The sequence below is a fragment of the Coregonus lavaretus genome (genome assembly GCF_964263955.1).
Source record: "Coregonus lavaretus genome assembly, contig: HAP1_SCAFFOLD_1915, whole genome shotgun sequence".
NCBI classification, from domain to species: Eukaryota; Metazoa; Chordata; class Actinopteri; order Salmoniformes; family Salmonidae; genus Coregonus; species Coregonus lavaretus.
The window spans coordinates 55,004-68,588 of NW_028165368.1; positions in this window are offsets into that span (position 1 = coordinate 55,004).

Sequence of the window (13,585 nt, forward strand, 5' to 3'; positions counted from 1 at the left end):
CAGGTTATGTCAATATAGGACTCGTTTTACTGTGGATATAGATACTTTTGTACCTGTTTCCTCCAGCATCTTCACAAGGTCCTTTGCTGTTGTTCTGGGATTGATTTGCACTTTTCGCACCAAAGTACGTTAATCTCTGGTTCATCTCCTTCCTGAGCGGTATGATGGCTGCATGGTCCCATGGTGTTTATACTTGCGTACTATTGTTTGTACAGATGAACGTGGTACCTTCAGATGTTTGGAAATTGCTCCCAAGGATGAACCATACTTCTAAAGCCATGACATAATTTTCTGGAATTTTCCAAGCTGTTTAAAGGCACAGTCAACTTCTGACCCACTGGAATTGTGATACAGTGAATTATAAGTGAAATAATCTGTCTGTAAACAATTGTTGGAAAAATTACTTGTGTCATGCACAAAGTAGATGTCCTAACCGACTTGCCAAAACTATAGTTTGTTAACAAGAAATTTGTGGAGTGGTTGAAAAACAAGTTTTTAATTAATTATTCCTGCCTCGTCCCCTGTCTTGTAACACATTGGTCAGTTTAGGGCAGCTACGTCCACACAGACGCACGCACGCGCGCGCACACATACACACACCAGTGGAGGCTGGTGGGAGGATCTATAGGAGGAAAGGCTCAAACGTGGTTTCCATATGTTTGATGTGTTTGATACCATTCCATTTATTCCATTCCAGCCATTACAATGAGCCCGTCCTCCTATAGCTGCTCCCACCAGCCTCCACTGACATACACAGCATGTTACAGCTCAGCCTGGATGCTGAACGAGAAGCAGCCAGCCAGGGGGAGAGGGTGTGTGTTTGACACAGGAACAGGAGCAGTCTGTGTGGCTGTGACTCTGCCTCTCACTGCCTGGTGTTGTGTTTGGCCCTGGCTCTCCTTCCTGAAAGACCATAAGTAGGCCTGCTGGCTGGATGACTGGATGATGACACTCTGGAAGGATGTGGTTACGGATGTGTGTGTGTGTGTGAGTGTGTGTCTGCGTGCATGTAGGCTATCGGTCTGTTTGCTTTGTGGTTTTGTTTCCATGGGGATGATGACAGTTGTAGGCCGATGAGAGCAGATGAGGGCGGATGACACCCCCATTGGACCAAATTATACATTTCCTCTGATTAAAGGAACTGATCAGCATTGATCCTACGGGGAAGAGATGGGAATTTTAGTTTAATTACATTTGAATAATTCAACATTGATGATTGAAGAGTCTGGTGGCGTCCCTGCAGAGAAGCACTAAAGCATGTCAATAACATCAACTGCTATTTCTGCCTGATAGTCAATAACTAGTGTCACTCAAAGAGAAAATGATTGCAATTACCGCTAATGAGTTGTGAAAAATATAAACTACCCATTTAATGAAACAAATCAATCTTATGTGTTTTCTTAAGGTGTCTCTTTCATAATGGGTGGCAGTAATACATGTGTGTTTGTGTTTATGTGTGTGTGTGTGTTTCTATGAGCTTGCGTGCATGCATGTTTTTGTGTGTGTATGTAAGTGTTTGTGTGTGTTTGTGTGTGTGTATGTATGTATGTTTTTGTGTGTGTGTGTGTGTGTATGTGATGTTTGTGTGTATGTGTTTGTGTGTGTGTATTTGTGTGTTTGTGTGTTTGTGTGTGTGTATGTATGTGTTTGTGTGTGTGTGTGTGTGTGTGTGTGTATGTGTGATGTTTGTGTTTGTTTGCGGATGTTTGTACCACTGTCTGTGCCACACTACAGACGTGTTTCTGTGTGATGTCGCTGAAAGCTGGCAGGTATGCAGATGGCCCTTCTCTGTCTCCCTATGTGACACCCTCACTAATCTCCTATCAGCTTTGATGAAAACACTGGCCCTCATTCAAAACACAGGAAATAAGACACCCAGAATATATAATCTACCCTAGCCCCAGATCTGTTTGTGCTGTCTTGAGGAGTTGGCAGGACAGCACAAACAGATCTGGGACCATGGTTGGCAGGACAGCACAAACAGATCTGGGACCAGGGTTGGCAGGACAGCACAAACAGATCTGGGACCAGGGTTGGCAGGACAGCACAAACAGATCTGGACCAGGGTTGTCAGGACTGCACAAACAGATCTGGGACCAGGGTTGGCAGGACAGCACAAACAGATCTGGGACCAGGGTTGGCAGGACAGAACAAACAGATCTGGGACCAGGCTATATAATATAAACACATCTTGACCTAACCCATCTCTGATGAGTTTGTCCCTCCATATTGTCCAAGCTGAAGTTAGTTCCTGCGCCAGTCGATCCCAACACTTATAGCACCTCCAGCTTTGCCAATACAAGCCAAATAAGGTTGGAGTTGATCCTGATTGATGATGAGTTGCCTGACGACCTTCATGTGACTGCGGGCAACGTTATGCCACGATGGGCAACCTCCGTGCATCGACAGGTTTTGGGGTTTGGCATCTGTGTGTGCTGGGCCGGTGGCATTCTATATGGACCATGGAGTCAACTGATCGTCTACTCTCCCCTAAAGGAATAATGTATACAGTACCAGTCAAAAGTTTGGACATACCTACTCATTCCAGGGTTTTTCTTTATTTTTTACTATTTTCTACATTGTAGAATAATAGTGAAGACATCAAAACTATGAAATAACACATGTGGAATCATGTAGTAACCAAAAAAGTGATAAACAAATCTAAAAATATTTGATATTGGAGATTCTTCAAATAGCCACCCTTTGTCTTGATGACAGTTTGCACACTCTTGGCATTCTCTCAACCAGCTTCATGTAGTCACCTGGAATGCATTTCAATTAACAGGTGTGCCTTGTTAAAAGTTAATTTGTGGAATTTATTTATTTCTTAATGCATTTGAGCCAATCAGTTGTGTTGTGACAAGGTGGTGTGTGTGTGTGTGTGTGTGTGTGTGTGGGGAGGGGTTACAGAAGATAGCCCTATTTGGTAAAATACCAAGTCCATATTATGGCAAGAACAGCTCAAATATGCAAAGAGAAACGACAGTCCATAATTACTTTAAGACATGAAGGTCAGTCAATACGGAACATTTCAAGAACTTTGAAAGTTTCTTCAAGTGCAGTTGCAAAAACCATCAAGCGCTATGATGAAACTGGCTCTCATGAGGACCACCACAGGAATGGAAGACCCAGAGTTACCTCTGCTGCAGAGGATAAGTTCATTAGAGTTACCAGCCTCAGAAATTGCAGCCCAAATAAATGCTTCACAGAGTTCAAGTAAGACACATCTCAACATCAACTGTTCAGAGGGGATTGTGTGAATCAGGCCATCATGGTCGAATTGCTGCAAAGAAACCACTACTAAAGGACACCAATAATAAGAAGAGACCTGCTTGGGCCAAGAAACATGAGCAATGGACATTAGACCGGTGGAAATGTGTCATTTGGTCTGGAGTCGAAATTTGAGATTTTTGGTTCCAACTGCTTTGTCCTTGTAAGACCCGGTGTGGGTGAACGGATGATCTCTGCATGTGTATTTCCCACCATAAAGCACGGAGGAGGAGGTGTTATAGTGTGGAGGTGCTTTTCTGGTGACACTGTCTGTGATTTATTTAGAATTCAAGGCACACTTAACCAGCATGGCTACCACAGCATTCTACAGCGATACGCCATCCCATCTGGTTTGGGCTTAGTTGGACTATCTCTTGTTTTTCAACAGGACAATGACCCAACACACCTCCAGGCTGTGTAAGGGCTATTTTACCAAGAAGGAGAGTGATGGAGTGCTGCATCAGATGACCTGGCCTCCACAACCCCCTGACCTCAACCCAATTGAGATGGTTTGGGATGAGTCGGACCACAGAGTGAAGGAAAAGCAGCCAACAAGTGCTCAGCATATGTGGGAACTCCTTCAAGGCTGTTGGAAAGCATTCCATGTGTAACACCCTGGCTCTGGGACTCTATATGTTGAGCCAGGGTGTGTTTTTTCTATGTGGTGTATTTCTATGTTGGGAGTTCTAGTTTGTTTATTTCTATGTTGGCCTGAGTGACTCCCAATCAGAGGCAACGAGTGTCAGCTGTGACTGGTTGTCTCTGATTGGGAGCCATATTTAAACTGTCTGTTTTTCCCTTTGTGTTTGTGGGTTCTTGTTCCGTGTTGGTCTATGTTACCTAGGACGTTACGAGTCGTTTGTTGTTTTTGTTTACTGTCCGTGTTTATCGCTAATGATAAATAAACATGTTCGTTCATCACGCTGCGCCTTGGTCCTCCTCTCTTAACGACGATCGTGACAGAAGAACCCACCATACAAGGACCAAGCAGCGTGTCCAGGAGCAGGCAGACTGGACATGGGAGGAAGCGCCGGGAAAGGAGATGGAGAGGCTTGCGATGGCCCAGGTGGGCAAATCGTGGTCCTGGGAGGACATGCTCGGGGGCAAAGGGCCATGGGCTAGGATTAAGGCCCTGGCGAGAGAGGAGCAGCGGCGTCAGCAGTGTCATCGTCGGACGGACGAGAGGCAACCCCAAAAAATGTTTAGGGGGGGCACACGGCATGGGCGGCTGGGCAGCAGGAGGCTGCCACAGGGCGATTTGGAGAGGAGGCCACCGGGTTTTGGGGGCCAGAAGGCAGGTTGGCGGAGCCTGGATGGAGAGCGGAACCAACTTCCCGTACTCAGGCATGGCAGCATGGGACTGGGCAGGTTCCGCGGTATGCGGAGCGGCGTTCTGTGCCACGAGTGGTCCGGCATAGTCCTGTACGTCCTGTGCGAGCACCCCGCACGTGTCGTGCGAAGGTGGGTATGCAGCCAGGACGGAGTGTGCCGGCTCAACGCTCGTGGTCTCCAGTGCCTCTCCTCAGTCCCGGATATCCTGCGCCAGTGTCACGTGCTGTTATGCCAGTACGGGTACACAGCCCTGTACGTCCTGTGCTGATGCCTCACACAGAGTGTGTGAAGGTAGGCATTCAGCCAGGACGGGTTGTGGCAGCTCTTCACTCCAGGTCTCCTATCCGTCTCCACAGCCCGGCCCGGCCTGTCCCTGCTCCTCGCACCAAGCCTACGGTGTGCGTCGCCAGCCCGGTCCGGCCTGTCCCTGCTCCACGCACCAAGCCTACGGTGTGCGTCGCCAGCTCGGTCCGGCCTGTCCCTGCTCCTCGCACCAAGCCTACAGTGTGCGTCGCCAGCCCGGTCCGGCCTGTCCCTGCTCCTCGCACCAAGCCTACGGTGTGCGTCGCCAGCCCGGTCCGGCCTGTCCCTGCTCCACGCACCAAGCCTACGGTGTGCGTCGCCAGCCTGGTCCGGCCTGTCCCTGCTCCTCACACCAAGCCTACGGTGTGCGTCGCCAGCCCGGTCCGGCCTGTCCCTGCTCCTCGCACCAAGCCTACGGTGTGCGTCGCCAGCCCGGTCCGGCCTGTCCCTGCTCCACGCACCAAGCCTACGGTGTGCGTCGCCAGCCCGGTCCGGCCTGTCCCTGCTCCTCGCACCAAGCCTACGGTGTGCGTCGCCAGCCCGGTCCGGCCTGTTCCTACTCCACGCACCAAGCCAGGGGTGCGCATCGTCAACCCGGTTCGGCCCGTTCCTACTCCACGCACCAAGCCAGGGGTGCGAGTCGTCAGCCCGGTCCGGCCCGTTCAGGCTCCACGCACCAAGCCAGGGGTGCGCGTCGTCAGTCCAGCACAACCCGTGCCTGGGTCACCGGTGCCTGGTAAGGTACCGGTCAACTGCTCCACTACGGAGCTGAAGCTAACCGCTCCTGCTACGTCCAGTTCAGCTCCAGCCAGCGGGGCCAGACCGGACCAGGGGCGCTATGGGGGGTTTATTGGAGGGTGGTGGGCAAGGCCGGAGCCAGAACCGCCGCCGAGGACGAATGTCCACCCAGCCCTCCCCTGTTTTGCTCTAGTTGAGGCGCGGTCGCAGTCCGCACCTTTAGGGGGGGGGGTACTGTAACACCCTGGCTCTGGGACTCTATATGTTGAGCCAGGGTGTGTTCTTTCTATGTGGTGTATTTCTATGTTGGGAGTTCTAGTTTGTTTATTTCTATGTTGGCCTGAGTGACTCCCAATCAGAGGCAACGAGTGTCAGCTTTTGGCTGGTTGTCTCTGATTGGGAGCCATATTTAAACTGTCTGTTTTTCCCTTTGTGTTGGTGGGTTCTTGTTCCGTGTTGGTCTATGTTACCTAGGACGTTACGAGTCGTTTGTTGTTTTTGTTTACTGTCCGTGTTTATCGCTAATGATAAATAAACATGTTCGTTCATCACGCTGCGCCTTGGTCCTCCTCTCTTAACGACGATCGTGACACCATGTGAAGCTGGTTGAGAGAATGCCAAGAGTGTTGAAAGCTGTCATCAAGGCAAAGAGTGGCTATTTGAAGAATCTCACATATCAAATATATTTTGATTTGTTTAGCACTTTTTTGTTTACTACATGATTCCATATGTGTTGTTTCATAGTTTTGATATCTTCACTATTATTCTACAATGTAAAATATAGTAAAAATAAAGACAAACCCTTGAATGAGTAGGTGTGTCCAAACTTTTGACTGGTAGTGCATATGTATAATTATTAAGGGATGTACGCACAATATTTACACAATACATCATGTCAACTCCAGCAGAACAATAGGTATGCATGTTTGTATTTGCTGACTGCATTTGATCTCAATTTATAATTATATACTAGACTATATTCAGCTTTACACTAACCAAACCCCTCCCTCCCTCCTGACCAGGGAACAGTATCATAATGGCGGGTAAGGCTCTGAATGTCAACCTGGCCTTGGGTCACTGTGGCCTGGATATTAACATGGGAGTTCAGGGTAAACAACTGGTTTCAGTCAGAGGGCGGTTCCTCAGAGCATTCACCCCACAATTCGAGGGTTAGGTTAGGCTAGGTCAGCCAGTATGTCAGCATGTCTGTATGTGGACATGGAGAGCTTTGGAAAGGCCCACTGCAGGCTAAATCATCAAGAATTTCAGACTGCTAATGACTGATTCTTGTGTGTGTACAAGGCCAGGTTGACATTCAGACCCTTACCCGCCATTATGATACTGTTCCCTGGTCAGGAGGGAGGGAGGGAGGGGTTTGGTTAGTGTAAAGCTGAATATAGTCTAGTATATACAGTGGGGAGAACAAGTATTTGATACACTGGCGATTTTGCTGGTTTTCCTACTTACAAAGCATGTAGAGGTCTGTAATTTTTATCATAGGTACACTTCAACTGTGAGAGACGGAATCTAAAACAAAAATCCAGAAAATCACATTGTATGATTTTTAAGTAATACATTTGCATTTTATTGCATGACATAAGTATTTGATACATCAGAAAAGCAGAACTTAATATTTTGTACATAAACCTTTGTTTGCAATTACAGAGATCATACGTTTCCAGTAGGTCTTGACCAGGTTTGCACACACTGCAGCAGGGATTTTGGCCCACTCCTCCATACAGACCTTCTCCAGATCCTTCATGTTTCGGGGCTGTCGCTGGGCAATATGGACTTTCAGCTCCCTCCAAAGATTTTCTATTGGGTTCAGGTCTGGAGACTGGCTAGGCCACTCCAGGACCTTAAGATGTTTCTTACGGAGCCACTCCTTAGTTGCCCTGGCTGTGTGTTTCGGGTCGTTGTCATGCTGGAAGACCAAGCCACGACCCATCTTCAATGCTCTTACTGAGGGAAGGAGGTTGTTGGCCAAGATCTCGCGATACATGGCCCCATCCATCCTCCCCTCAATACGGTGCAGTCGTCCTGTCCCCTTTGCAGAAAAGCATCCCCAAAGAATGATGTTTCCACCTCCATGCTTCATGGTTGGGATGGTGTTCTTGTGGTTGTACTCATCCTTCTTCTTCCTCCAAACACGGCGAGTGGAGTTTAGACCAAAAAGCTATATTTTTGTCTCATCAGACCACATGACCTTCTCCCATTCCTCCTCTGGATCATCCAGATGGTCATTGGCAAACTTCAGACGGGCCTGGACATGCGCTGGCTTGAGCAGGGGGACCTTGCGTGCGCTGCAGGATTTTAATCCATGACGGCGTAGTGTGTTACTAATGGTTTTCTTTGAGACTGTGGTCCCAGCTCTCTTCAGGTCATTGACCAGGTCCTGCCATTTAGTTCTGGGCTGATCCCTCACCTTCCTCATGATCATTGATGCCCCACGAGGTGAGATCTTGCATGGAGCCCCAGACCGAGGGTGATTGACCGTCATCTTGAACTTCTTCCATTTTCTAATAATTGCGCCAACAGTTGTTGCCTTCTCACCAAGCTGCTTGCCTATTGTCCTGTAGCCCATCCCAGCCTTGTGCAGGTCTACAATGTTATCCCTGATGTCCTTACACAGCTCTCTGGTCTTGGCCATTGTGGAGAGGTTGGAGTCTGTTTGATTGAGTGTTTGGACAGGTGTCTTTTATACAGGTAACGAGTTCAAACAGGTGCAGTTAATACAGGTAATGAGTGGAGAACAGGAGGGCTTCTTAAAGAAAAACCAACAGGTCTGTGAGAGCCGGAATTCTTACTGGTTGGTAGGTGATCAAATACTTATGTCATGCAATAAAATGCAAATTAATTACTTAAAAATCATACAATGTGATTTTCTGGATTTTACTACATGATTCCATATGTGTTATTTCATAGTTTTGATGTCTTCACTATTATTCTAATAAAATAAAGTTTATTAGTATACTATATTATACTATGCTATACTATACTATACTATATTATATTATACTATGCTATACTATATTATACTATGCTATATTATAATATACTATATTATACTATGCTATTCTATAATATAATATGCTATAATATGCTATACTATATTATAATATACTATATTCTACTATACTATATTATACTGTACTATATTATAATATATTATACATTACATTTACATTTTAGTCATTTAGCAGACGCTCTTATCCAGAGAGACTTACAGTTAGTGAGTGCATACATTATTTTTCTCAATTAAAATTTTATTTTTTTCATACTGGCCCCCCGTGGGAAACGAACCCACAACCCTGGCGTTGCAAACGCCATGCTCTACCAACTAAGCTACATCCCTGCCGGCCATTCCCTCCCCTACCCTGGACGACGCTGGGCCAATTGTGCGCCGCCCCATGGGTCTCCCGGTCGCGGCAGGCTACGACAGAGCCTGGATTCGATTTGGCATCAACTCAACTCGCCGTGTTTGGAGGAGGAGGAATGCTGCCTATGACCCCAAGAACACCATCCCCGCCGTCAAACATGGAGGTGGAAACATTATGCTTTGGGGGTGTTTTTTTGCTAAGGGGACAGGACAGTTTGGAATCTGATTGATTGATTGCTTCTGTGGACAGGTGTCTTTTATACAGGTAACAAACTGAGATTAGGAGTACTCCCTTTAAAAGTGTGCTCCTAATCTCAGCTCGTTATCTGTATAAACCTGTATAAAACTGTATATACTTTTTTCCCTCACTATAAATGGATCAGCAGTAGCTAGTAAGCCGGTGACGCCGAACGCCGAAACCTGCCCGAACAAGGAGGGAAGGCAGCCTCGGCGGATGTCGTGACAGTATGGCTCTGGATAGGCCCTAAGAAAGTTGTCCTTCCTTCCCTTGGTGATTGACCAGAGAGAGACAATCCCTCCCTCGTCCCTTCTTTTCCTCTCTCCTCAGCCCCTGTGGCGGTCCCCGGTGTCCACCGCCCTGCTCTCCCAATGTATGCTGTCTCCTGCAGCACCATGTACATGAGCTGTCTTATCCTTACTGCCTAACTGAATGAGCTGTCCAAATCCTTATTGTGTGGTGCCCAAGGGACAGCCTCTGATTTAATGCAAACTGAGTCATGTTGAGCACAATGTGAATATGGAGATAACTGTCATACAGCCATAGTAGGATGCCAACCAGTTGAGGGAGGGGCTGTGCTAAAAGAGAGAGAGAAAGAGAGAAATAGAGAGACAGAGACAGACACAGAGAGAACATCACCTGCCCCTAGTTACTTGGCATCCACTGTATTGTACAGAGACTCCAATGGCAAAACCTGTAGTGGGAAGTATACGAAAATCACGGGATTAGATAGAACTTGACTACAGAGGCGTTTATATACAGTATTTCAAGTGGTCAATCAGCTTTGGTGGTCATTAAACCTACTCCAAGCCCTTTAAATGCATATTCTTATATTCTCTCAGCCCTACAATGATGCTGTTCATCGATAGTGAGATCCCTGAGATGATACACCAGGGAAATATCAAATACTCTTGGCGCCACAGAGACCCCATGCCACTACACCGTGCCAGTCTATGCCAGTCTGGCTGTGCCCCAGGTTGCAGCCCTGTCTGCCAAGGCCCAGGAATGGTCAAGAGTAACTCATTAACCCCTGAGCTCACAGTTTTACAGGCTGCCTGATAAAAGTATTGCCAGGGCTAACTGGGAATGGTGCTGCCCAGTGACATGACCCAGCTAGAAGGGTCCTCTGTGTAGGCTGCAGGAGGTGCGTGTGTGTGTGTGTGTGTGTGTGTGTGTGTGTGTGTGTGTGTGTGTGTGTGTGTGTGTGTGTGTGTGTGTGTGTGTGTGTGTGTGTGTGCGTGCGCGTGTGTGTGAATGTGTGCGTGGATGCATGTGTGTGTGTGAATAACTGACCAAGAATGCACTACCACTGACTACACAATTAACGGGAAAGCATATTGCTGAAAAAATTAAGTTCATACCTATCCAAAAAAACACTGGCACTGCTAAAGACTTGAAATGCACAATGACATTGAAAACTATACTGAACACTACAGAAATACATTTAAATAGGATCTATATTTGTACATAATCTACAAATGCTGGAAGGCAAACCACATAGTACATTCCAAGTACATTTGTACCACAACAATGGCTATTGTTTACTGTTTCTTTATTTGAAAACCTATGACAAACATCCACTCTCAGAGGGGAGATAAAGTCATTGTATTGTATTATATAGTATTCTATTCTGTTCTATTCTATTCTGATCCTATTCTATTCTATCCTATTCTATTCTGTTCCTATTCTATCCTATTCTGTTCCTATTCTATCCTCTTCTGTTCCTATTCTATCCTATTCTGTTCCTATTCTATCCTATTCTATCCTATTCTGTTCCTATTCTATCCTATTCTGTTCCTATTCTATCCTATTCTGTACTGATTTATTCTATTCTCTTCTCTACTATATTCTACTAAATTCTCCTCTATTCCCCTGACACATGTTGTGTTAAACCAGTGTTGCATGGAGCGTCTTCATCACCATATCTGGATCTGGCCTGTTGCTACCAACCCTTACAGAAATACTCTCAGTACACTGAGGAAATAGACGAAACAAGGATTAACACGCAAACCATGAATATTCCTTAACCTCGGGCTGATTTCTTCTAATTCTGAAACAAGACGTGGTTGTGAGAGAAATTAATTTGGTGCATAAACAAGCGACAATATGTTTCCCACGGTGGTTTCACCCGCCTTTTTTTCGGTGAGGGCAGAACATGATTAATAAGGCTGTCGCTCTCCGTCGGCTGCGAGAATTAATAAAATGGAACATGATTAAAACGGGTTCTTGTGTATTTTGGGTGTTCCTGGGGGAGAGGGGTGGTGGGTGGTGGGGTGGGAGGTGTTGAGATGCTGAGATCTTGTTGTCGATAAACAGCGAGTCGAAGGCAAAGGGGCAAGGGAAAACATTTACGATAAAAGAAAACAGACTCACTCCATTAGACTGCTCCCAGTTCATAGTGAAAAGCTATTATTTTATGTCTCTGTCCCAAAAGGCACCCTATTCCCTACTGTCGTATCGGGTGAATGGTGGCAATTATTGCTGTCAACAAAGAGTCCGCTTATGCTGCACAATGATTAGAGGCTTTTATTAATATCACAAGGTTACAGCATAAGTTACAGACCCGCGGTGTCCGGAGAACGGCGTCCCAGATTGCCATGGCCGTTCTGCCTCTATTTGTCTAGCCCCTTACTTATAAACAATGCAAAAAGATGGGCTCCCTCTTCTGGCCAATCACCAGTCTCCCCTGTCTACAACACACTTCCTGTCTGTTGTATGTGGCGTTACACTAAAACATTCCCTCTTGATACTAAAATCAACATTCTTTCAGTTCCACTTAAAAAACATTTAACAAAGACATAATCCCAATACACGACACTACATAACGCACTACTTTTGACCATAGCCCTATTGGCCCTGGTCAAAAGTAGTGCGCTACATAGGGAATAGGGTGCCATTTAGGACGTACCCTATGTCTGGAGGTTTTTCTGGCCTCTCTTGTTTCTCCAGAGTGTCCTCTGTACATACAGGCCACATACCCCCCGCTACCTCCCACTTGCCCCCAAAAGACGAGGTAATGAGTATATTAATATGTACATACTCGTGCAGCTTAATGCCTGACACTCTAATTCCACGCCGTGTTTGGCCATGGCAACGTACTGCAGCCCCCTCATCATCGCCTTCTTCCTATCTGATAGATGGAGAAACCATGGCCTGGTCAAAAGTAGTGCACTATATAGGGAATAGTGTGCCATTTGTTATGCAAACTGAATGTATGATTGACAGCTCGGTGGATACAGAGAATGACTTGTCACATATGAGGGAATGCAACCCGGGAGAGGAAGAAGTGAAAACACGCCACATTGCTCTAGTGAGGAAGACAGGAGAGGAAAAGAACGAGTGGAGGTGGAAAGGTTGATATTAAAAAACACTGACACATGACAATCAGCATTTTGTTCAGAGAAAGGACAACATTCAGACAATGACTCCACATTACTAGTTTTCACCTCTTCAATGCTCAAACAACACCTAGGATGCAGAGTACGGTGTCTGCAACATCCTGTTTTTAAGGTATTTTCTGAATTTACTGAACAGATAGAGACACCCTACCCTATCCATATACAACATTTGTCTTCTGTGCGGTTGGTTTACAGATTGGGTGCCTATCAGAGTTAGCTGAGTTAGCTAGCTCTGTCTGTAGGTACAGCTGCATGCCCTGAAGTGATGGAGGGGGTGTTTGAAATGATCTCATTTCAGGAAGATCTGTCAATATTTGGCCTCCATTCAAGAAGCCTTACAAGATACATTTTTGAAAGTCAGTGCAAATGTCAGAGGATAAAACATCTCCTTTCAAAATGTGTGTGACAGCGAGAGAGCAATCAGACTGAATGCTGGGAGGATTCAGGAGGCTGGGAGGATTCACATCCTATTAATTCCCCCATCATTTCCATTCTATATACACTATATACAAAAGTATGTGGACACTCCCTCAAATTAGTGGATTCAGCTATTTCAGCCACACCTGTTGCTGACAGGTGTATGACATCGAGCACACAGCCATACAATCTCCATAGACAAACATTGGCAGTAAAATGGCCCGTACTGAAGAGCTCAGTGACTTTCAACGTGGCACCGTCATAGGATGCCACCTTTCCAACAAGTTCGTTTGTGAAATTTCTGCTCTGCCAGAGCTGCCCCGGTCAACTGTAAGTGCTGTTATTGTGAAGTGGAAACGTCTAGGAGCAACAACAGCTCAGCCGCAAAGTGGTAGGCCACATAAGCTCACAGAACGGGACCGCCGAGTGCTGAAGCGCCTAGTGCTTAAAAATCGTCTGTCCTCAGTTGCAACACTCACTACCGAGTTCCGAACTGCCTTTGGAAGCAAC